Raw genomic sequence first — 25,939 nt, forward strand, 5'->3', positions numbered from 1 at the left:
TCTGGGGCTTGGAAGATAAATGAGATTCAGGTAAGTGCACAGGCCCTTGGCCTGTGGAAGTCCCACTCCCTGAGGCCTAGAGGGGAAATGAGGAGGGAGTTGTCATGTGGAGAAATCACCAGACCCAGAATGAGGATCCCAACCCCAAGTCTCAGCTTTTGGTTTAGTTCAAGAGGTAGAGATGGAACTCATCAAAAGCCATAGTTTGGAGAGCCAGGAGTGAGGTGTCATCCTGAGGCCCACCACTGTTCATCTGAGAAGTGGGCAAGTCAGAGTAAGGATGTACTGGCAGATGATCTGGTAACAAGAAGCAGGGCTGCAGGGCCTGATGTGCAGGGCATTGTGCACAACTTCATGATGCTCACAGCGATTTTCCAGTAATCCAGGGGAGGCCAAGGTTATGGTGCAGGTCTGGGTGGGAATCTGGGCCCAGCATTGAGATGCTTCTCTGAGACCATTGCTCAGTGGGAGTCAAGACTCCAGATCCAGCTGCCATGGGGGATGAAAGGAAATTACTAGAAGAGAGAAAATGTCACCCTAACTACTTCTCACTACCAGCTTCAAACCACTCTTCCCCACTCACTAATTCACAGGACCAGAAAGTATTTTCTAACCCCATATGAACATGTAATGGGCAGAACATATAAGGGTGAAGGGATGTGAATTGTGACTTGAAAAAGAGTTAGGATGGAGATGTGGAAGTTTTCCAGATAACAGAATAAGCCTAGAAGTCTAAAAATAAAAATTCCACATGAGGGCTTTGAATGAACCAGTTTGGACAGGGTGGTGGGTGTGTGAAGGCATGCAGCAAGGGAGGCATTTTGGGTTCAAACTATGAAGGTAACTGTCTTAGAGTTTCCTAGAGCTGCCATAACAAAATGCTACCAACTAGGTGGCTTAGACAACAAAAATGTGTACTCTCACAGTTGTGGAGCCTAAAAGTCTGAAACCATGGTACTGGCAGGGTTGGCTCCTTCAGGAGGCTCTGGGGAAGATACTATCCCATGCCTTTCTCCTGGCTTCTGGTGGCTGCAACAATCTTTGTCACTCTGGCTTGTAGATGCATCACTCCAATCTCTGTCTCCATCTTCATACAGAGTTCTCCTGTGTGTCTCTCTCCTCTTTTTATAGGAATAAGGACACTACTCATGCTAGGTTAGGGCCCACCTTACTCCAGTATGACCTCATCTTAATTAATAACATCAGTGATGACCCTATTTCCAAATAAGATCACATTCTTGGGTATCCAGGGGTTAGGACTTCAACACATCTTTTCTGGAGGACACAAAGTTGTAACAGGAACAGAAGCCCCTCGATTCCCCACACTAATTGCTCCATTCCCACTACCCGTATCCCTCTAACTTTGTCCTCTCAAGTGTCCATCCAAGCAGCCAGCTCTCCTCTCCTCAGGGACACTCTTTTTTTTTTTTAATTTATTTATTTATTTGACAGAGAGAGACACAGCAAGAGAGGGAACACAAGCAGGGGGAGCGGGAGAGGGAGACGCAGGCCCCCCCCGCCGAGCAGAGAGCCCGATGCGGGGCTCGATCCCAGGACCCTGGAATCATGACCTGAGCCGAAGGCAGACGCTTAACGACTGAGCCACCCAGGTGCCCCGGGACACTCTTTACTGTATGAAAGTGCTCCATCTGAGAGTGTAAACTGGTACAGCCAGTATGGAAAACAGTATGAAGGGTCCTCAAGAAATTAAAAATAGATCTACTTCTGGGTTATATAACCGAATGAAATAAAATCACTACCCTGAATATATCCACACCCCCCATGTTCACTGCAGCATTATTCACAGTAGCTAACACATGGCAACAACCTAAGTGTCTATCAACAGATGAATGGAGGAAGGAAGTGTACTATATATATACAATGGAATACTATTTAGCCATAAAAAAAGAAATCTTGCCATTTATGACAACATGGATGGACACTGGGGGAAATATGCTAAATAAAATAAGTCAGACAGAAAACGACAGGGCACCTGGGTGGCTCAGATGGTTAAGCGTCTGCCTTCGGCTCAGGTCATGATCCTAGGGTCCTGGGATCAGTCCCGCATTGGGCTCCCTGCTCCTTGGGAGCCTGCTTCTCCCTCTGCCTCTCTCTCTCTCTCTCTCTCTCATGAATAAATAAATAAAATCTTAAAAAAAAAAAGTCAGACAGAAAACGACAAATACTGTATAATCTCACTTATCTGTGGAATCCAAGAAAATAAACTCATAGAAACAGAGAACAGATTGGTGCTTACCAGAGGTGGGGGTAGAGGGTGGGGAAAATTGATGAAGATAGTCAAAAGAGACAAACTTCCAATTACAAGATAAATAAGTTCTGGTGATATAATGCATAGCATGGTGACTATAGATAACAATACTGTATTATATATTTGAAAGTTGATAAGAGTGTAGATCTTAAAAGTGCACATGACAAGAAAAAAATTTTGTAACCATACGAGGTGATGGATGTTAATTAAATTTATTGTAATCATTTCACAGTATATACATATATCAAATTATTATGTTGTACACTGTACATTAACTATACTGGAATTTAAAATAAAAAATATTTTTAAAAACTATTATGTTATATACCTTAAACTTGCAATATCACATGTCATTTATATCTCAATAAAACTGGAAAAATTAATTTTTTAATTATTTTTAAGCGTTCCATCCATACCTCTGAGTTGTGCCATTATCCTTATTGGTCTTTTCGTTGGTTAATTCACATTCTTGAACTTGTAATATCTCATTGTTCCTTGGCCCAAAGACCTGCAGTAGGCAGGAAGATACAAAATAATAGTAGTAGTCACAACTTACCATATGTGTGAAATCATTTAATTCTAACAGCAACTCTAGGATATAGAGACCACTACCATGATCATCTTGTACTTTAAAGAAACAGGCATGGAAAGCTGAAATATCCAATTTGGAAGAAGTAGTAGCAGAAGGGGTAGGGATTTGAACTCAGATAGGGATGGATCTTATGTTCATCCATAAACCCACGTCCCTGAACTACCTCACTACAGTTTATAGGAGCAGTTGTTGCCTCAGGAAGCCTACACCCTGGAACATCCTCATTCAGAAACCAACCCCAGGATGCAGAAGCCACTGGAAGGCAGGTACCTTCCACTTTGTGTTTATGTACTTCTACATTCTGTGGGTTTTTTTGCAACAAACATGTATTCTTGTAATGATCCATCAAGATGGTACTTAAAATGGAAGGTAGGAAAAAAATAAAAAAATTTTAAAAATTTTTTTAAAAATGGAAGGCAGGGCATGAAAATATTTTCAAAGAAAAAGAAAGAAATTTAGCCCAAGATCACAAAACTAAGGAGTGTGATAACAGTAACATCAATCATTGCCATGACAATATATTATTAGTATTAAATTAAATAAAGAGAAAATCAACTTAACATTGATCAGTGTTCAGTTTTAGAACAGGAGAGTGGCCTGAGGAAGTAGGAGGTGTAACAGGTTGCTCAGGTGTGGGATGGGGGGGGGGGGGGACAGGAAAATTCCAAATAGGAGAAGCAAGTGGGGGTGGGCATAACTGTCCTCCAGGTTACTGTGGCCAGATGTTTAGCTGAACTGGGAAGTTCAGGGTGTGTTTTTAGACTAAAAAGCAGAACAAGAAAAATATCAGAACTGTAAATACCACTGATGAATATGTTCTTATTAAACACATTATTTGCAGGTGTTGTCCTGAGCAAACATTCATACTTTGACAGATACAGAGAAATCCCCAAGAAAAATGAATGGCTTGGCTAAGTGTCTTGATTAATATTCTGTGGGCTACAAGTTATGGATGGCAGCTTAAGCAAGGGTAAGGCAAAAAGGGAATGTGTGATATGCTCTGGGAATCTCTGTCAATTCCAAGGACTGAGTAGCAGCAGGGCCTCCCACTGGGCAGGGTGTGGATAGGATCAATAAAGGGTATTCGCACTGGGTGGGCCCCTTGGGGTTGAAGAACATCCAGGTACAAGGTTTGTTTTAGTCATCAAACTTTAGCTATAATCTCGGAGCAACCTTCACTCCTCTCATGTTAGAATGATCAGGTTATTGATGCTGGGTGCTTGCAGGATCCAGATAGTTCTAAGACATGTCCCTGGCACCCAGATGTAAGTAGAAGTTTTTAGGAATTAATTGTGAGAGGCCACAGCTGTAGGTATCAGTCCTCATTATGAATTGAAATCATCTAGGTAAGTTTTTTTTAACATATTTATTTCTTTTTTTACTAAGCTTTTTATTTTAATTCCAGTATTGTTAACATACAGTATATTACTTTCAGGTGTACAAATAGTGATGCAACAATTACACATTACACAGCGCTCATCATGATAAGTGTACTCTTTAATTCCCATCACCTATTTAACACATCCCCCAGCCCACCTACGCTCGAGTGACCATCAGTTTTTTCTTACAGTTAAGACTTTGCCTTAACTATCAGTTACCTTGGTTTGCCTCTCTTTTTTCCCTCTGCTCATTTGTTTTATTTCTTAAATTCCACATATGAGTGAAATAATATAGTATTTTCCTTTCTCTGTCTGAATTATTTCATTTAATATAATACTCTCTAGCTCTACCCATCGTTTTGCAAATGACAAGACTTCACTCTCTTTTTATGGCGAAATAATATTCCATTGTATGTATGTGTATATACATATATATACACATACATATAAACCATTTCTTTATACATTCATCTGCCAATGGACACATGGGCTGCTTCCATAGTTTGGTTATTATAAATAATGCTGCTATGAACTTAGGGGTGCATGTATCGCTTTGTTACATCAAGTGCCCTCCTTATGCCCATCACCCATTTACTCCATTCCCTCACCCACCTCCCCTCCAGCAACCTATTTGTTTCCTATAGTGAAGAGGCTCCCATGGTTTGCATTCCTCTCAATTTTTGTCTTATTTTATTTTTCCTTCCCTTCCCCTACATTCATCTGTTTTCTTAAATTCCACATATCAGTGAAATCATTTGGTATCTGTCTTTCTCTGACTGACTTATTTTGCTTAGCATAATACCCTGTAGTCCCATCCACATCATTGCAAATGGCAAGGTTTCATTCTTTTTTATGGCTGAGTAATATTCCTCTGTGTGTGTGTGTGTGTGTGTGTGTGTGTGTGTATGTATATATATATACCATTTCTTCTTTATCTATTCATCTGTCGATGGACACCTGGGCTTTTTCCATATTTTTGCTATCGTGGGCATTGCCGCTATAAACGTTGGGGTGCATGTACCCCTTTGAATCACTATATTTGTATTCCTTTGGATAAATACCTGGTAGTGCAACTGCTGGGTCATAGGATGGTTTTAACTTTCTGAGGAACCTCCATACTGATTTCCACAGTGGCTACAACAGTTTGCATTCTCACCAACAATGTGAAAGGCTTCCCCTTTCTCCACATCCTCACCAACATCTGTTGTTTCCTGTGTTGTTAATTTTAGCCATTCTGACGACTGTGAGGTGGTATTTCATTGCAGTTTTGATTTGTAGTTCCCTGATGACAAGTGATGTGGAATATTTTTTCATGTGTGTGTTGGCCATTTGTATGTCTTCTTTGGAGAAATGTCTGTTCATATCTTCTGCCCATTCCTTGACTGAATTTTTGGGGGGTTTTTTTGGTGTTGAGTTTCATAAATTATTTATAGAATTTGGATACTAGCCCTTTATTTGATAAGACATTTGCAAATATCTTCTCCCATTCCATAGGTTGCCTTTTAGTTTTGTTGACTGTTTCCTTTGCTGCGCAAGACCTGTTTATCTTGATGAAGTCCCAATAGTCCATTTTTGCTTTTGTTTCCCTTGCCTCCAGAGATGTGTCCAGAAAGAAGTTGCTGCAGCTAAGGTCAACAAGGTTTTATTTTTTTTTTTAAAGATTTTATTTATTTATTTGCGAGAGAGAATGAGAGACAGAGAGCACGAGAGGGAGGAGGGTCAGAGGGAGAAGCAGACTCCCCGCTGAGCAGGGAGCCCGATGCGGGACTCGATCCCCGGACTCCAGGATCATGACCTGAGCCGAAGGCAGTCGCTTAACCGACTGAGCCACCCAGGCGCCCTCAACAAGGTTTTATGATATTAAGGTATGTTTCTTCTATCCCTACACTGTGGAGAGTTTTAATCAATAAAGGATGCTGTAGGGACACCTGGGTGGCTCAGTTGGTTAAGCCTCTGTCTTTGGCTCAGGTCATGATCCTGGAGTCCTGGGATCGAGCCCCTCATTGCTCAGTGGGCAGTCTGCTTTTCCCTCTGCCCCTCACCCTGCTCTCATGCTCTCTCTCACTCTCTCTCTCTTAAATAAATAAAATCTTTAAAAAGAAAGAAAGGATGCTGTATTTTGTCAAATGATTTTTTTGCATCTATTGAGAGGGATCATATGATTCTTGTCCTTTCTTTTATTAATGTCATGTAGCACACTGATTTTCAGATATTGAGCCACCCTAGTAGCCCAGGAATAAATCCCACTTAGTCGTAGTGAATAATCCTTTTAATGCACTATTGGATCTGATTAGCTAGTATCTTGTTAAGAATTTTTGCATCCAGGGCGCCTGGGTGGCTCAGTCGGTTAAGCGACTGCCTTCGGCTCAGGTCATGATCCCGGAGTCCCTGGATCGAGTCCCGCATCGGGCTCCCTGCTCGGCAGGGAGTCTGCTTCTCCCTCTGGCCCTCCCCCCTCTCATGTGCTCTCTCTCATTCTCTCTCTCTCAAATAAATAAATAAAATCTTTAAAAAAAAAAAGAATTTTTGCATCCATATTCATCAGGGATATTGGTCTGTAATTCTCCTTTTTAGTGGGATCTTTCTCTGGTTTTAGGATCAAGGTAATGCAGCCTCATAGAATGAGTTTGAAAGTTTTCCTTCCATTTCTGTTTTTTGGAACAATTTCAGAAGAATAGGTATTAATTCTTCTTTAAGTGTTTGGTAGAATTCCACTAGGAGACCATCTAACCCTGGACTCTTGTTTGTTGGGAGATTTTTTTTTAAGATTTTATTTATTTATTTGTCAGAGAGAGAGAGGACAAGCAGGGGGAGTGATAAGCAAAGGGAGAAGCAGACTCCCCACTGAGCAGGGAGACCAATGCGGGACTCGATCCCAGGATCCTGGGGTCATGACCTGAGCCAAAGGCAGACATTTTTTTTTTTGAGATTTTATTTATTTATTTGACAGAGAGATAGAGAGATACCACAAGTAGGCAGAGTGGCAGGCAGAGGGAGAGGGAGAAGCAGGCTCTCCGATGAGCAGGGAGCCCAATGCAGGGCTCGATCCCAGGACCCTGGGATCATGACCTGAGCTGAAGGCAGATGCTTAACAACTGAGCCACCCAGGCACGCCCAAAGGCAGACATTTAACTGACTGAGCCACCCAGGCATCCCTGTTGGGAGATTTTTGATTACTGCTTCAATTTCTTTGCTGGTTAGTGGTCTGTTCAGATTGTCTCTTTCTGCCTGTTTCAGTTTTAGTAGTTTATATGATTCTGGGAATACATCCATTTCTCCCAGATTGCCAAATTTGTTTGCATATAATTGCTCATAATCTCTTATCTCTCTTTCATTCATGACTTTATTTCTTTGGGTCCTTTCTCTTTTCTTTTTATTAAGTCTGGTTAGGGATTTATCGATCTTATTATTTCTTTCAAAGAACCAGCTTCTAGTTTTGTTGATTTCTTCCATTTTTATTTCTATGTCATTGATTTCTGCTCTAATCTTTATTATTTTTCTTTTCCTGCTGAATTTAGACTTCATTTGCTGCTCTTTTTCCAGCTCCTTTAGATGTAAGGTTAGGTTGTGTATTTGAGACTTTTCTTGTTTCTTGACAAAGGCCTGTATTGCTCTATACTTCTCTCTTAGGACCACATTTACTGCATCCCAATAGTTTATTTTTGCTTTTATTTACCTTACCTCAGGGGACATATCTAGAAAAATGTTGCTACAGCAATGTCTCAGAAATCGCTCCCTGTGCTCTCTTCTAGAACTTTAATAACTTCAGGTCTCACATTTAGGTCTTTGATCTATTTTGAGTTTATTTTGTGTACTGTGTAAGAAAGTGGTCTAGTTTCATTGTTTTGCAAGGAGCTGTCCAGTTTCCCAACACCACTTTTGAAGAGACTTTTTCCCATTGCATATTCTTTCCTGCTTTGTCAAAGATTACTTGACCATATAATTGTGGATTTCTCAGTTTTCTATTCTGTTCTACTGATCTATGTATCTATTTTATGCTAATAGTATACTGTCTGAATTACTACAGTTTTGTAATATAACTTGAAATTTGGAATGTGTTACCTCCTGTTTTTTTTTTCTTTTTCAAGATTGCTTTGGTTATTCAGGGCATTTTGTATTTCCATAAAAATTATAGGATTATTTGTTCCAGTTAGGTGGAAAATTCTGGTGATATTTTGATAGGGATTGTATAAAATGTGTGGATTGCTTTGGGTGGCATAGAGATTTTAAAAATATTTGGTTTTCCAATCCATGAGCATGGAATGTCTTTCTAATTGTGTCATCTTTGTCTTTTTTTTAAAAAAAGATTTTATTTATTTATTTGACAGAGAGAGAGAGACAGTGAAAGAGAGAACACAAGCAGGGGGAGTGGGAGAGGAGGAAGCAGGTTTCCTGCAGAGCAGGGATCCTGATGCAGGGCTCGATCCCAGGACCCTGGGATCATGACCTGAGCCGAAGGCAGACACTTAACGACTGAGCCACCCAGGCGCCCCTGTGTCATCTTCATCTTTCATCAATTTTTTATAGTTTTCAGAGTATAGGTCTTTTACCTCTTTGGTTAAGTATATTCCTGAGTATTTTATTATTTTTGTTTTGATTGTAAATGGGATTATTTTATTAATTTGTCTTTCTGCTGTTTCATTATTAGTGTATAGAAATGCAACAGGTTTCTGCATATTAGTTTTGTATCGTGTAACTTTACTGAAATCATGAATCAGTTCTAGCAGTTTTTTGAGGGAGTAGTTAAGGTTTTCTATATGTGCTATTTTGTCATCTGCAAATAGTAAAAGTTTTACTTCATCTTTGCTAATCTGGATGCCTTTTGTTTCTCTTTGTTGTCTGATTGCTGTGGCTAAGACTTCCAGTACTATGTTGAATAGAAGTGGTAAGAGTGGACATCTTTGTCTTGTTCCTGACCTTAGGGGGAAAGCTCTCAGTTTTTTCCCATTGAGGCTGATGTTCACTGAGGGTTTTTCATATAAGACATTTATTATGGTAAGGAAAAGATGGCGGAAGAGTAGGGGACCCTATTCCAACTGGTCCCCAGAATTGAACTGGATATCTACCAGACCACTCTGAACACACACGAAATCAGCCTGAGATGTAAGAAGATAGATCTGGATCTCTACAAACAGAATATTGCAGGCAGTTGGTTTCGGGGTATAAAGCAGGGAGCCGTGATTACATGAGCAGATATCAGAGGATAAAAAGAAGGAGGAAGGAGCCTGGCTGTGGGGATCCTACACCGCCAGTGAGCAGATAGCCTCCCATGCTGAGGATCAGGCACAGACTCGCAGACCAGTAGCAACAGGGAAAGGAATTTAGGGCAGCCCCCCAGATGGAAACCCCAAGCAGCGGGGCCGTACATGGGAACTGGGGGTGGCTGGCAGTTTTAGAAGCACAAAGGGCAGAGACGTGCCCCGACCTGGAGAAGAGGACTGGGAGTGCTGCAGAGGGGTGCACAACCCAGGACTCTGCATTTTATAGCAGCACAGACAGAAACGGAGATAGTGTGGCCTGAGAGGTCACTGAAGAACAGAGTGCAATCTCTCTGCTCTGAGGCAGAGGGTTGGAAACAATCTCTTCTGGCTCTGACTCTCAGAAGAGAGGCAGAAAGCCACTAGGGAGAGCCGCCAGAGAACAAAAGCCCCCCAAAACCGGTTTTCAATGAGCCCACCCCCTACCACAGGGGGCAAGGCAACTCTGCCCAAACAGGGTCTCCTGAGTAACAATGTGGCAGGCCCCTCCCCCAGAAGACAGGCTGGGAAAACAGGAGGCCAGCAACCCTAAGGTCCCTAGAAAACAGGTGTATCTTGCTTGGGTTGTGGTCAATAATTTGGACTCCATACCTTCCCTCAGACACCCATCAACAGAATGACTAGGAGGAGGAACCCCCAAAATAGGAAAGACTCAGAGATTATGACTTATGCTGCAGATTTACAAATGGATGCAGATATAACCAAGATGTCGGAGATGGAATTCAGGCTAGCAATCGTGAAGACAATAGCTAGAATGGAGAAATCGATTAATGGCAACATAGAGTCCCTAAGGGCAGAAATGAAAGCTGAATGGGCAGAACTTAAAAATGCTATCAATGAGGGGTGCCTGGGTGGCTCAGTTGGTTAAGCAACTGCCTTCAGCTCAGGTCATGATCCTGGAGTCCGAGGATCAAGTCCTGCATTGGGCTCCCTGCTTAGCAGGGAGTCTGCTTCTTCCTCTGACCCTCTACTGTCTCATGCGCTCTCTATCTCATTCTCTCTCTCAAATAAATAAATAAAACTTTTTTTAAAAATGCTATCAATGAGACCAATCTAATCTAGATAATCTAACAGCTAGGGTAAGTGAGGCAGAAGAACGAATTAGTGACCTGGAAGACCATTTAATAGATAAAAAGGGAAAAGAGGAGGCCAGGGAAAAACAACTCAGAATCCATGAAAATAGAATCAGAGAAATAAGTGACAGCATGAAGAGTTCCAATGTCAGAATAATTGGAATCCCAGAGGGAGTGGAGAGAGAGAGAGGGCTAGAAGATGTATTTGAGCAAATCGTAGCTGAGAACTTCCCTAATCTGGGGAATGAAACAAACATTCGTGTCCTAGAGGCAGAGAGGACCCCTCCCAAGATCAAGGAAAACAGGCCAACACCCCGAATGTAATAGTAAAACTTGCAAATCTTAGAACCAAGGAAACCATCTTAAGGGCAGTCAGGGGGAAGAGATTCCTTACGTACAGAGGGAGGAACATCAGAATAACATAAGACCTATCCACAGAGACCCAGGAAGCCAGAAAGGCCTAGCAAGATATATTCAGGGTACTAAATGAGAATAACAGGCAGCTAAGAATACTTTATTCGTCAAGGCTGTCATTCACAATGGATGGAGAGATGCAGAGCTTCCAAGACCAGCAGAAACTGAAAGAATATGTGACCAACTAACTCTACACCTTAAAGAAGTAGTGAAAAAGCAACAAACGATGCCTAAGCCACGCATTAGAAGACAAATAATTAAAATTAGAGTGGAAATCAATGAATTAGAAACCAGAAACACAGTAGATCAGATCAACGAAACTAGAAGTTGGTTCTTTGAAACAATTAATAATATCGATAAACCACTGGCCAGACTTACCCAAAAGAAAAGAGAAAGGACCCAAGTTTAGAAAATTATGAATGAAAGGGGAGAGATCACGACTAACACCAAGGAAAGAGAAACAATTATTAGAAATTATTATCAACAACTATATGCCAATAAACTGAGCAATCTGGATGAAATGGAGGCCTTCCTGGAAACCTATAAGCTGCCAAGACTGAAACAAAAAGAAACTGACAACCTGAATAGGCCAATAACCAGTAACGAGATGGAAGCAGTGATCAAAAACCTCCCAAAAAACAAGAGTCCAGGGCCTGATGGATTCCCTGGGGAATTCTACCAAATATTCAAAGAAGAAATAATAGCTATTCTACTGAAGCTGTTTCAAAAAATAGAAACAGAAGGAAAACTTCCAAACTCATTCTATGAGGCCAGCATTACCTTAATCCCCAAACCAGGCAAAGACCCCATCAAAAAGGAGAATTTCAGACCGATATCCCTGATGAATATGGATTCCAAAATCCTCAACAAAATCCTAGCTAATAGGATCCAACACTACATTAAAAGGATCATCCACCACGACCAAGTGGGATTTATCCCTGGGATGCAAGGGTGGTTCAACATTCGCAAATCAATCAATGTGATAGAACACATTTATTGAAGAGACGGTCTTTTTTCCATTGCATGTTTTTTCCTGCTTTCTCAAAGATTATTTGACCATAGAGTTGAGGGTCCCTATCTGGGTTCTCTATTCTATTCCATTGGTCTATATGTCTGTTTTTGTGCCAGTACCATGCTGTCTTGGTGATCACAGCTTTGAAATATAGCTTGAAATCAGGCAACGTGATGCCCCCAGCTTTGTTTTTCTTTTTCAACATTTCCTTGGCAATTCAGGGTCTTTTCTGATTCCATACAAATTTTAGGATTGTTTGTTCCAGCACTTTGAAAAAGGTCATTGGAATTTTGATCAGGATGGCATTGAAGGTATAGATTGCTCTGGGTAGCATAGACATTTTAACAATGTTTATTCTTCCAATCCATGATAATGTATATTTTTCCACCTTTTTGTGTCTTCTTCAATTTCTTTCATGAGTGTTCTGTAGTTCCTAGAGTATAGATCCTTTACCTCTTTGGTTAGATTTATTCCAAAGTATCTTATGGGTTTTGGTGCTATTGTAAATGGAATCGTTTCTCTAATTTCTCTTTCTACAGTTGCATTGTTAGTGTATAAGAAAGCAACTGATTTCTGTGCATTGATTCTGTATCCTGCCACATTACTGAATTGCTGGATGAGTTCTAGTAATTTGGGGTGGAGTCTTCTGGGTTTTCCACATAAAGTATCATGTCGTCTGCCAAAAGACAGAGTTTGACTTCTTCTTTGCCGATTTGAATACCTTTTATTTCTTTTTGTTGTCTCATTTCTGTTGCTAGGACTTCTAGTACTATGTTAAGCAATAGTGGCGAGAGTGGGCATCCTTGACGTGTTCCTGATCTTAAGGGAAAGGCTCTCATCTTTTCCCCATTGAGGATGATATTCTCTGTGGGTTTTTCATAGATGGATTTTATGAACTTGAGGAAAGTTCCCTCTATCCCTATACTCTGAAGAGTTTTAATCAGGAAAGGATGTTGTATTTTGTCAAATGCTTTTTCTGCATCGAGAGGACCATATGGTTCTTCTCCCTCCTCTTATTAATGTGTTCTATCACACTGATTGATTTGCGAACGTTGAACCACCCTTGCATCCCAGGGATAAATCCCACTTGGTCGTGGTGGATGATCCTTTTAATGTAGTGTTGGATCCTATTAGCTAGGATTTTGTTGAGGATTTTGGAATCCATATTCATCAGGGATATCGGTCTGAAATTCTCCTTTTTGATGGGGTCTTTGCCTGGTTTGGGGATTAAGGTAATGCTGGCCTCATAGAATGAGTTTGGAAGTTTTCCTTCTGTTTCTATTTTTTGAAACAGCTTCAGTAGAATAGCTATTATTTCTTCTTTGAATATTTGGTAGAATTCCCCAGGGAATCCATCAGGCCCTGGACTCTTGTTTTTTGGGAGGTTTTTGATCACTGCTTCCATCTCGTTACTGGTTATTGGCCTATTCAGGTTGTCAGTTTCTTTTTGTTTCAGTCTTGGCAGCTTATAGGTTTCCAGGAAGGCCTCCATTTCATCCAGATTGCTCAGTTTATTGGCATATAGTTGTTGATAATAATTTCTAATAATTGTTTCTCTTTCCTTGGTGTTAGTTGTGATCTCTCCCCTTTCATTCATAATTTTCTAAATTTGGGTCCTTTCTCTTTTCTTTTGGGTAAGTCTGGCCAGTGGTTTATCGATATTATTAATTGTTTCAAAGAACCAACTTTTAGTTTTGTTGATCTGATCTACTGTGTTTCTGGTTTCTAATTCATTGATTTCCACTCTAATTTTAATTATCTGTCTTCTAATGCGTGGCTTAGGCATCGTTTGTTGCTTTTTCTCTACTTCTTTAAGGTGTAGAGTTAGTTGGTGAATTCGGGATTTTTCTATTTTTTTGAGTGAGGCTTGGATGGCTATGTATTCCCCCCTTAAGACCACCTTTGCAGTATCCCATAGGCTTTGGACTGATGTGTTTTCGTTCTCATTGATTTCCATGAATTGTTTAAGTTCTTCTTTGATTTCCTGGTTGACCCAAATATTCTTGAGCCGAGTGGTCTTTAGCTTCCAAGTGTTTGAAATTCTGCCAGATTTTTCTTGTGATTGAGTTCCAGTTTTAGAGCATTGTGGTCTGAGAATATGCAGGGAATAATCTCAATCTTTTGGCATCGGTTGAGACCTGATTTGTGACCCAGTATGTGGTCTATTCTGGAGAATGTTCCATGTGCGCTTGAGAAGAATGAGTATTCTGTTGTTTTAGGGTGGAATGTTCTGTAAATATCTATGAGGTCCATCTGGTCCAATGTATTATTCAAAGCTCTTGTTTCCTTGTTGATTTTTTGCTTAGATGATCTGTGCATTGCTGAAAGTGGAGTATTGAGGTCTCCTACAATTAACGTATTATTAATATGACTCTTTATTTGGGTTAACAGTTGGCTTATGTAGATGGCTGCTCCCATGTTGGGGGCGTAGGATATTTACAATTGTTAGATCTTCTTGTTGGATAGACCCTTTAAGAATGATATAGTGTCCTTCTGTGTCTCTAATTCCAGACTTTAGTTTAAAATCTAATTTTCTGATATAAGAATTGTTACCCCAGCTTTCTTTTGAGGTCCGCTGGCATGGAAGATGGATCTCCATCCCTTCACTTTCAGTCTGGATGTATCTTTAGGTTCAAAACGAGTCTCTTGTAGGTAGCATATGGATGGGTCCTGTCTTTTTATCCAGTCTGCAACCCTGTGCTGTTTTATGGGAGCATTTAGGCCATTCATGTTGAGAGTGATTATTGAAAGATATGAATTTATTGTCATCATGTTGCCTGTGAAGACATTGTTTTTATCGATTGTGCCTGTAAATTTCTGTTGTATATCACTCTTGGGGTCTTTCTCCTTTTATAGAACCCCCCTTAATATTTCTTGCAGGGCCGGCTTAGTGGTCACATATTCTTTCAGTTTCTGCTTCTTGTGGAAGCTCTGCATCTCTCCATCCATTCTAAATGACAGCCTTGCCAGATAAAGTATTCTTGGCTGCATGTTCTTCTCATTTAGTACCCTGAATATGTCTTGCCAGGCCTTTCTGGCTTGCCAGGTCTCTGTGGACAGGTCTGACGTTATTCTGATGTTCCTCCCGCTGTACGTAAGGAATCTCTTCCCCCTGACTGCCCTTAAGATGGTTTCCTTGGTTCTAAGATTTGCGAGTTTTACTATTACATGCCGGGGTGTTGGCCTGTTTCCCTTGATCTTGGGAGGGGTCCTCTCTGCCTCTAGGACACAAATGTTTGTTTCATTCCCCAGATTAGGGAAGTTCTCAGCTACGATTTGCTCAAATACATCTTCTAGCCCTCTCTCTCTCTCCACTCCCTCCGAGATTCCAATGATTCTGACATTGGAACGCCTCATAGTGTCACTTATTTCTCTGATTCTATTTTCATGGATTCTGAGTTGGTTTTCCCTGGCCTCCTCTTTTCCCTTTTTATCTATTATATTGTCTTCCAGGCCACTTATTCATTTTTCTGCCTCACTTACCCTAGGTGTTAGATTATCTAGATTAGATTGGATCTCATTGATAGCATTTTTAAGTTCTGCCCATTCAGCTTTCATTTCTGCCCTTAGGGACTCTATGTTGCCATTAATCGATTTCTCCATTCTAGCTATTGTCTTCACAATTGCTAGCCTGAATTCCATCTCCGACATCTTGGTTATATCTGCATCCATTTGTAAATCTGCAGCATAAGTCATAATGTCTGAGTCTTTTCTATTTTGGGGGCTCCTCCTCCTAGTCATTCTGTTGATGGGTGTTTGAGGGAATGTATAGAGTCCAAATTACTGACCACAACACAAGCAAGATGCACCTGTTTTCTTGGGACCTCAGGGTCGCTGGCCTCTTGTTTTCCTAGCCGGTCTTCTGCGGGAGGGGCCTGCCACGCTGTTACTCAGGCAACCCTGTTTGGTGGTGTTGCCCTGCTCCCCTGTGGTGGGGGATGGGCTCAGCGGGAATCAGTCTTTGGGGCTTTTGTTCTCTGGCAGCTTTCCCTGGCAGCTTTCTGCGTCTCTTCCACAAGTCAGAGCAGAAAAGACCATTTCCAACCCTCTGCCTCAGAGCAGAGAGATCACAGTCTGTTCTTCAGTGAGCTCTCCAGGCCACACCATCTCTGTTTCTGTCCATGCTGCTATAAACTGCGGCGTCCTGGGTTGTATGCCCCTCCACAGCGCTCCCAGTCCTGCCTCCAGGTCAGGGCACGTGTCTGCCCTTTGTGCTTCTAGAACCATCAGCCACTCCCAGTTCACTCGCGCGACCCCGCCGCTCTGGGTTTCCGTCCCAGGGGCTTCCCTAAAGTCCTTTCCGCGCCACTACCGGTCTGAGAGGCTGTGCCCCATCCACAGTGCGCAAGGCTGTCATTCACTGGCAGTGTAGGATCCCCACGGCCAGTCACCCTCCCACTGCTGTTTATCCTCTGATATCTGCCCCTGGAATCAGGGCTCCCCGCTTCGCACCTCAAAACCAACCACCTGCGATATTCTGTTTGTAGAGATCCAGATCTTCTTACATCTCAGGCTGGTTTTGTGGGTGCTCAGAGTGGTCTGGTAGATATCCAACTCAATTCCAGGACCAGTTGAAATAGGGTCCCCTACTCCTCCGCCATCTTCCCTCCCCCCCCCCCCCCTTTTGTTTTTTGTGAGGGTTTTGATTACTGTTTCAATTTCTTTGCTGGTTATCAGTCTCTTCAAATGTTCTATTTCTTCCTGTTACTTTTTTGTAGTTTATATGTTTCTAGGAATTTATCCATTTTTTCCAGGTTGTCCAATTTGTTGGCATATAGTTTTTCTTAATATTCTCTTACAATAGTTTGTATTTCTGTGGTGTTGGTTGTTATTTTTCCTCTCTCATTTGTGACTTTTTTTTTAGTTCTTTCTCTTTATTTTTTTGATGAATCTTGTGAGAGGCTTATCAATTTAATTTATTTGTTCAAAGAACCAGCTCTTGGTTTCACTGATGTGTTCTATTGTTATTTTTAGTTTTTATATCATTTGTTTGTGCTCTAATTTTTATTATTTCCTTCCTTCTGCTGGTTTTAAGGTTGTTTTTTTTTTTCCTAGCGTATTTAGGTGTAAGGTTAGTTTGTTTATTTGAGATTTTTCTTGCTTTTTGAGCTGGATCTGTATTGCTATAAACTTCCCTCTTAAAACCACTTTTGCTGTATCCCAAAGGTTTTTGTACTGTTGTTTTCATTTTCATTTGTTTCCATGTACTTTTTTTTTTTTTTACTTTTTAATTTCTTCTTTTATTTCTTGGTTGATGCATTCATTGTTTAGTAGCATGTTGTTTAACCTCTATGTATTTAATGGTCTTTCCAGATTTTTTCTTGTGGTTGACTTCTAGTTTCATAGCGTTTTGGTCAGAAGAGATGCACAGGGGGTGGGGGGGAACTTGGCTTGCTCAGTCAGTGGAACATGGGACTCTTGATCTTGGGATTGTATGTTCAAGCCCCCATTAGGTGTAGAGATTCCTTAACAATAAAATCTTTAAAAAAAAAAAAAAGGATGTGCGGTATGCCTTTGATCTTCTTGAATTTGTTGAGGCAGGTTTTGTAGGCTAATATGTAATCTATTCTGGAGAATTTTGAATAGGCCTTCTTAACACTTTTGAGCATGGACTCCTCTGGCCATTTTGTAGATAAAGACTTCTTTTCAGAAATATGTTTGTAAATGTATAATATAAGGTACATAGCCTCACAAAGGAGATAAATTATATTAAAATACAGTAATAATGATAGCAAAATTTTAAAAATCTTATAATAGTATGTGTACTTCTTTATTAATTTATTAAAGCATTAGCCTAACTGAAGGTCTAATAACCACAGCTAGTTTTAGGTGGTGGTGAGTATACATAAATAAAATTTTGAGTTGTTTGTAATAACTGTGGCATGATATGACCTGTGGTTTCTCTTGGCAACAAATCCATAGGTCTTTCTCATCCTTCTCTTTGGTTGGCTCCATTCATCATGGAAGAGAAAGCTATGATTCTTGTAAGTTCCGGAGGAAATAAATACTTTTTCCCATCCATATTATGACCCTTGAATGTTGTTCATAGACTGGGAGTCTGTAGAACCTAGGTAAAGAACTTCTGGAGGAGGTGGCCTACATGGGCTCAAGGCATCCTTACTCTACTCTGGATCATGGAGTGGGTGGGAGGTAGAATGAGAAGAGCTCCAACCATCAGGACTGGAGTCAGACCAGCCCTCTTGGGGAGCAACTTGGTATTCCTGGAAGGGAGCAATCAACAGGTGCAGTCATCTGACTGGAGAATATGCACCTGATACTTATAGCCCATGGACGACCTGATGCAGCTGCAAATGGGTGGCTATTAACTGAGGTGTGGCCTAGATTCGGGGTATGGGAAGAGGGACTGCTGGGCAGGCACAGGCAGAAGGAAAAAGATGAGGAACTGAGTGTCCATTTCCCCTGGGAATGGTGAGCTCTATAATATGGGTTTCTTACCTGTCTTATCTACTGCTGTTGCCACAGTGCCTGGGCAAAACAGGCATTAGGCAAATACATACTGAACAGAATAATAAGCTTTTCTATCTGAATAAGATCTTTGAAATCATCTTATCCATTCATTTTCTTTTCAAGATAAATAAACAGACCTCATTGGGTGCCCACAACCATAAACTTGGGAAGGAAAGATTGGAAGGAGCTTATGCTTCCACAACCTGACTTTTTCTGCCACCCATTATGGCCCTGACACATTTCTGTCATAAAGCTATCTATATGTGGAGCTGAACAGGATGTGGGGATTTCCAGTAGTCTGAGGACAGTGTTAAGAGCTGTTCCTAACTCGGGATCTGTGTACTGTAAGGGGGGAATTTTCAAGTGAAACTGGGAGATGATGTAAGACTCAGACTGGGTTCTCTGGGCAGAAATGAACAAAGGAGGTTTGGTCCCTGCCCACCATCTAGTGTCAGGGGTAGAAGGACATCCATGTTCAAAGAGACTGCATGATCCATTTCTGACCACTCAAAGATCTTTATATCCACAGATGTCTCCTTCCTGGGAAATGGAAGCCCTGGTTCCCCTTTACTCTGCTAGCAGCCAGTATGATGGGCCATAGGCATAGATGATCTCTGGAACCTGGAACCTTTTCCATGCCCCTATCCAGCCAGGGGTGGGCAGAGAGACTCAAGATGGAGAATGAGGAGGCACAGTGAACTCACACCTCTCCTGGAGTTCAGGGCTGGGCTCCTCACTGCAACCTCTTATACTTGATTGCACTTACTATGATCAACATAGAACTGATGTGTATGATGACAATTAGAACTGGACTTAGGTGACCGACTAGGGTGAGAGTGCCATGAGTTAAGTTAGGGTGGGGAGACAGGCCATCATGAATGTGTCAGTGGCTGAGGAGGAGACTGTGTATGTGTATGTGAGAGTCACCTGCCATCTTCTGTATCTGGAAGGCCCTTTCTTCCTACACACCATCCTTTCCCACATATATAATTGTAATGGAAACGTGGTGGTTTAATTCTGAACTTAAATGTAATCAGCATGTCCTGGCTCCAACAAGATTTGGGGACTCCTGAGACCAAATTAAAGTGTCATCCTAGTGAAAGTTCCACTTTTAGCACATTAGTATGAAAAACTCGGTAGACCAGTACAGTCGTGGAAAAAAAAATGTTTAAGGCTACAAGTCGTCCTAAGGGCATTCAGAAAAATCTACTATATTTAGTAAAAACAGTTCCAACATTATTTGAACCAAGATCCGTGCCTTGTCCCTATCCCAGCTCAGCAAGTTGGAAATTACACTCCTGACTGGTACAGCCAAGAACACAGGGCTCCTTCTCACTCCTGCCTCTAGTCAGAGGGCTGTCTTCCTGGAAGAGACAGAAATCAGCACCAGAGCCATGGCTCAGACATTTTTCTCAGTGGGAGAAGCAGACCATAGAACACAGAGTTCCAAATTTCTCTCCAAAGGAAATGATTTTATTTGCAACATACTGTAAAAAATAGTCAAACCTAAAAGAGCTCTAAGAACAGTGAAGGTTGTGGTGAAAGGCAGTTGGGAATCAATTGATGGATTCACTGGTGATACAAGCTAAACTTTAGGCCAGTTAGCTTGCCAGAGACAAACAGGAAAACAGAGAGCCAAGAATCTTCCTGTTCCTCAGAACAAATTTCAAACACTAACTTTAAGACTTATTCCTCCGGGGCACCTGGGTGGCTCAGTCATTAAGCGTCTGCCTTCGGCTCAGGTCATGATCCCAGGGTCCTGGGATTGAGCCCCGCATCGGGCTCCCTGCTCTGTAGAAGGCCTGCTTCTCCCTCTCCCACTCCCCCTGCTTGTGTTCCCTCTCTCGCTGTGTCTCCCTCTGTCAAATAAATAAATAAAATCTTTAAAAAAAAAAAAAGACTTATTCCTTCAAAGGAGCCTGAATTTAGTTTGTTTGGGGGCCAGAGATTGAGGGGAGATCTTCTCAAATAATGCAGTTTCAGAATTTCCAAAGGCAGAGAATGATAAATAATGACTAACACAAATAACATCCTAAGTCTAGGTACATGGAGACATGATGTAATAAATAGATAAGAATGATGTTTAACTCACCTATCAGTTATTGAGAATTGAGTGGCCCTCCATAGATCAATGAAAAAAAATAGCCCAGAAATAAACCCACCATTTATATGGTCAATTAATCTTTGACAAAGGAGGAAAAAATATGCAATGGGAAAAAGATAGTCTCTTCAACAAATGGTGTTGGGAGAACTAGACAGCTACATGCAAAAGAATGAAACTGGACCACTGGTTTACATCACACAAAAAATAAAAATGGGGGGCGCCTGGGTGGCTCAGTTGGTTAAACGGCTGCCTTCGGCTCAGGTCATGATCCCAGGGTCCTGGGATCGAGCCCCGCATCAGGCTCCTTGCTCAGCAGAGAGCCTGCTTCTCCCTCTCCCTCTGCCTGCCTCTCTGCCTACTTGTGCTCTCTATCTCTCTGTCAAATAAATAAATAAAATCTTTAAAAAAATAAAATAAAATAAAATAAAATAATAAAAATAAAAATAAAAATAAAAATGGATTAAGGCCCTAAAATGTGAGACCTAAAACTACAAAAATCCTAGAAGAGATCACAGGCAGTAATTTCTCTAAAATAGGATATAGCAACTTTTTTCTAGATATGTATCCTGAGGCAGAGGAAACAAAAACAAAAATAAACTATTGGAACTTCATCAAATAAGCTTCTGCACAGAGAAGGAAACAACCAACAAAACTAAAAGGCAACCTACAAAATGGGAGAAAATATTTGCACATGACATATCTGATAAAGGGTTAGTATCCAACAGAACACTCATGAAAGAAATTGAAGAAGACACAAAAATATGGAAAAACATACCATGCTCATGTATTGGAAGAATAAACATTTTTAAAATGTCTATGCTACCCAGAGCAATCTATACTTTCAATGCCATCCCAATCAAAATTCCAATGACAATTTTTCAAAGTGCTAGAACAAACAGTCCTAAAATTGTATGGAATCAGAAAAGACCCTGAATCACCAAGGAAATGTTGAAAAAGAAAAACAAAGCTGGGGGCACCATGTTGCCTGATTTCAAGCTATATTACAAAGTAGTGATCACTAAGACAGCATGGTACTGGCACAAAAACAGACATACAGACCAATGGAACAGAATAGAGAGCCCAACTCTATGGTCAAATAATCTTGACAAAGCAGTAAAAAACATGCAATGGAAAAAAGACCATCTCTTCAATAAATGGTGCTGGGAAAATTGGACAGCCACATGCAGAAGAATGAAACTCGACCATTCTCTAACACCGCACACAAAGGTAAACTCAAAATGGATGAAAGACCTCAACGTGAGACAGGAATCCATCAAAATCCTAGAGGAGAACATAGGCAATAACCTCTGACATAGGCCACAGCAACTTCTTTCAAGATACATCTCCAAAAGCTAGTGAAACAAAAGCAAAAATGAACTTTTGGGACTTCATCAAGATAAAAGGCTTCTGCACAGCAAAGGAAACAGTCAACAAAACAAGGAGGCAACCCACAGAATGGAAGAGGATATTTGCAAATGACTCCAAGATCTATAAAGGACTTCTCAAACTCAACACCCAAAAACGAATAAGCAATTCAAAAAATGGGCAGAAGACATGAACAGACACTTCTCTGAAGATGACATACAAATGGCTAACAGACACATGAAAAAATGTTCATCATCATTAGCCATCAGGGAAATTCAAATCAAAACCACATTGAGATACCACCTTACACCAGTTAGAATGGCAAAAATGGACAGCACAAAAAACAAATGTTGGAGAGGTTGTGGAGAAAGGGGAACTCTCTTACACTGTTGGTGGGAATGCAAGTTGGTCCAGCCACTTTGGAAAACAGTGTGGAGGTTCCTCAAAAAATTAAAAATAGAGCTACCCTATGACCCAGCAATTGCACTACTGGGTATTTACCCCAAAGACACAGATGTAGTGAAAAGAAGGGCCATATGCACCCCAATATTCATAGCAGCAATGTCCGCAATAGCCAAGCTGTGGAAAGAGCTGAGATGCCCTTCAAGAGATGAATGGATAAAGAAGATGTCGTCCATACATACAATGGACTATTACTCAGCCATCAGAAAGGATGAATACCCAACTTTTACATCAACATGGATAGGACTGGAGGAGATTATGCTAAGTGAAAGAAGTCAAGCAGAGAAAGTCAATTATCATATGGCTTCACTTATTTGTGGAACATAAGGACATTAGGAGAAGGAAGGGAAAAATGAAGGGGGGGAAATCGGAGGGAGAGATGAACCATGAGAGACTATGGACTCTGAGAAACAAACTGAGGGTTTTAGAGGGGAGAGGGGTAGGGGGATGGGTTAGCCCGATGACGGGTATTAAGGGGGGCAGGTACTACATGGAGCACTGGGTGTTATACGAAAACAATGAATCATGGATCACCACATCAAAAACTAATGATGTATTATATGGTGACTAACATAACATAATAAAATAAAATTTTTTAAAAAAGCGTTAGTATCCAAAATGTATAAAGAACTTACACAACTCAACACCCCAAAAAATAAATAATCCAGTTAAAAATGGGCAGAAGGGGCGCCTGGGTGGCTCAGTTGGTTAAGCGACTGCCTTCAGCTCAGGTCATGATCCTGGAGTCCTGGGATCGAGTCCTGCATCGGGCTCCCTGCTCTGCAGGGAGTCTGTTCCACCCTCTGACCCTCCCCCCTCTCATGTGCTCTCTGTCTCTCTCATTCTCTCTGTCTCAAATAAATAAATAAAATCTTTAAAAAAAAATAAAATAAAAAAATAAAAATGGGCAGAAGACATGAATAGACATTTCTCCAAAGAAGACATCTGGATAGACAACAGACACATGAAAAGATGTTCAACATCACTCATCATCAGGGAAATACAAATCAAAACTATAATGAAATACTACCTTGCAACAGTCAGAATGACTAAAATCAACAACATAAGAAACAATAAATGTTGGCAAGCATGTGGAGAAATAGGAACTCTTGTGCACTGTTGGTGGCAGTACCAACTGGTGCAGACAGTGTTTTCTACTTTTAACTCAAAAGTTAAAGTAGAACTACCCTATGACCCAGTAATTACACTACTGGGTATTTACCCCCAAAATACAAAAAACACTAATTCAAGGAGATACATGCACCCCTGTTTATTGCAGCATTATTTATAAAAGCCAAACTATGGAAACAGTCTAAGTGTCCATTGATAGATGAATGGATGAAGAAGTGAAATATATAAAGATATAGATAGATATGTAAATATAATTTATCCATAAAAAAGAATGAAATCTTGCCATTTGCAACAACATGAATGGATCTAGAGGGTGTAATGCTGAGTGAAATAAGTCAGTCAGAGAAAGACAAATACCATATGATTTCACTCATATGTGGAATTTAAGAAACAAAACAAAGAACCTGCAAAGAAAAGAGAGAGAAACCAAGAAACAGACTTAATTATAGAGAACAAACTGATGGTTACCACAGGGGAGGTAGGTGGGTAGATAGGTTAAGGGGTGATAGGGATTAAAGAGTACACTTACCCTGATGAGCACTGAGTAATGCATAGAATTGTTGAATCACTATGTTGTACACCTGAAACTAATATAACACTGTTTGTTAACTATACTGGAATTAAAATTTAAAACTTAAAAAAATAAATAAAACATAAATTTTAAAAAACAATTGAAGTACTCAAAAGAAAACTCATTCTTTTGAGTAACCTAATTTCTGCTTACTTATTTAGCAAACCTCTAAATATTTTAAATTTTAATGAAAGTAATAAATGCACATATTTAACACATAAAATAGCATAAAAAGTCTGATGAGAGTAAGAAAAAGAGGGAGGGGGATGTAGGAACAAAGGGAGAGAGGAAAGGAGGGAAGAACAGAGAGAGGGAGGGAGGAAGGCCTCTAAATGACCTCCCCACCTCTAGACTTGCTCCTCAGAGGTAACACATATAACAGGCTATGATTTTAATTCTATGGTCACCTCTACATCTTTTGGTAAAGTTTAATCACTATTTCTTGATTAACTTTAGACACTGTTTATGTTCCTATTGTGATAGATAAGTTTCCTATTATGGTAGATTAAGTCCCTTTGCCACCACCACCACCTCTCAATATATTTATATCAATATTTTTAGTTGTATTTTTAATTATATGTAACTGCAACAATAATTGATACACTTAAATCTTTCCACAAACTGTAGACCATATCCTTGAGCTCCTCACTATACAAGTGAAGGTATTGGCATCTTCACCCTTCTCTCCACCCCTCTTCTCTGTTCCTTCACAAAAGGAGTCTGAATTTGGTTGGATGAGTCTCTGGGTCAATTTAAGCCCAGGGAATGTTGAAAAAATAGAGTAAGCAGACTGCTATAGCTGGGTATAGTCAGGGAAAGAGTTAGTAAATAAAGACCTGCCAAACCACTGTCATCGCAGGGGGACTGTGGGAATACACAAGGGGCATATACATAAAGTCCTCTGAGCATAATCATTTGAGGCTTCCCCCTGCAGAGGTTGGGAAGAATAGTGGGGAGTGGGGGGGGGGGAGGTTGAATAATAGATATCATAAAAGTAAGCCAGTCAATTATTACATAAGTAAGCAGGCAAATAATAAGCCCCAGGGTGAAGGGAGGACTACCCACACTTGCTACCATATATTATCTAAAATGCACAGTTTCCAACAAAAATTGGGAGACATGCAAAGAAACAAGAAAATATAACCCATACACTACAGAAAAAGCAGGTAATAGAAACTGTCTGTATGAATAGTGTGTTAGGGTTCTCCAGAGAAGCATAACAAACAGATTGCATATATATTGATAGAGATATATTTCAAATATGTGGCTTATGAGATTGCAGGGACTCCACAATTCCAAATCTGCAGAGCAGGTCACCAGCCAAAGACCCAGGGAAGAGTTGCAGTTCAAGTCCAAAGGTGATCTGCTGTCAGAACTTCCTCATACTCCTGGCAGGTTGGTCTTCCTTCTATAAGGTCTTCAATTAATTGGATGAGACCCACCTACATTATGGAGAGTAATCTGCTTTACTCAGTTTACCAATCCTAAAAAATACCTTCACACAAACAACTAGAATATTTGACCAAATATCTATATACCATGGCCTGGACAAGTTGACACAAAATTTACTCTCACATTTCTACCCCTGTCAACTTGAACACTCTTTAAATCATTCTAAATCTCCAAATAAAGCAATAACAAGGTCATAATTCTACCTGAAATGATTCAAGTATTCCACATACAACTGAAAACATAGAGGCCTTTCCCCAGAAGAGAAGGCAAAGTCCTTGGGTGATGTTTACTCTTCTTCTTGATATTTCATAAGTTAAACACTATGATATAACATTAACAATACTTAAATATTATGATATAAAGTCAATACATCCGAGATTATGGGGCAA

This window comes from Neomonachus schauinslandi, chromosome 7 (assembly GCF_002201575.2).
Source record: "Neomonachus schauinslandi chromosome 7, ASM220157v2, whole genome shotgun sequence".
In the NCBI taxonomy this organism is placed as follows: domain Eukaryota; kingdom Metazoa; phylum Chordata; class Mammalia; order Carnivora; family Phocidae; genus Neomonachus; species Neomonachus schauinslandi.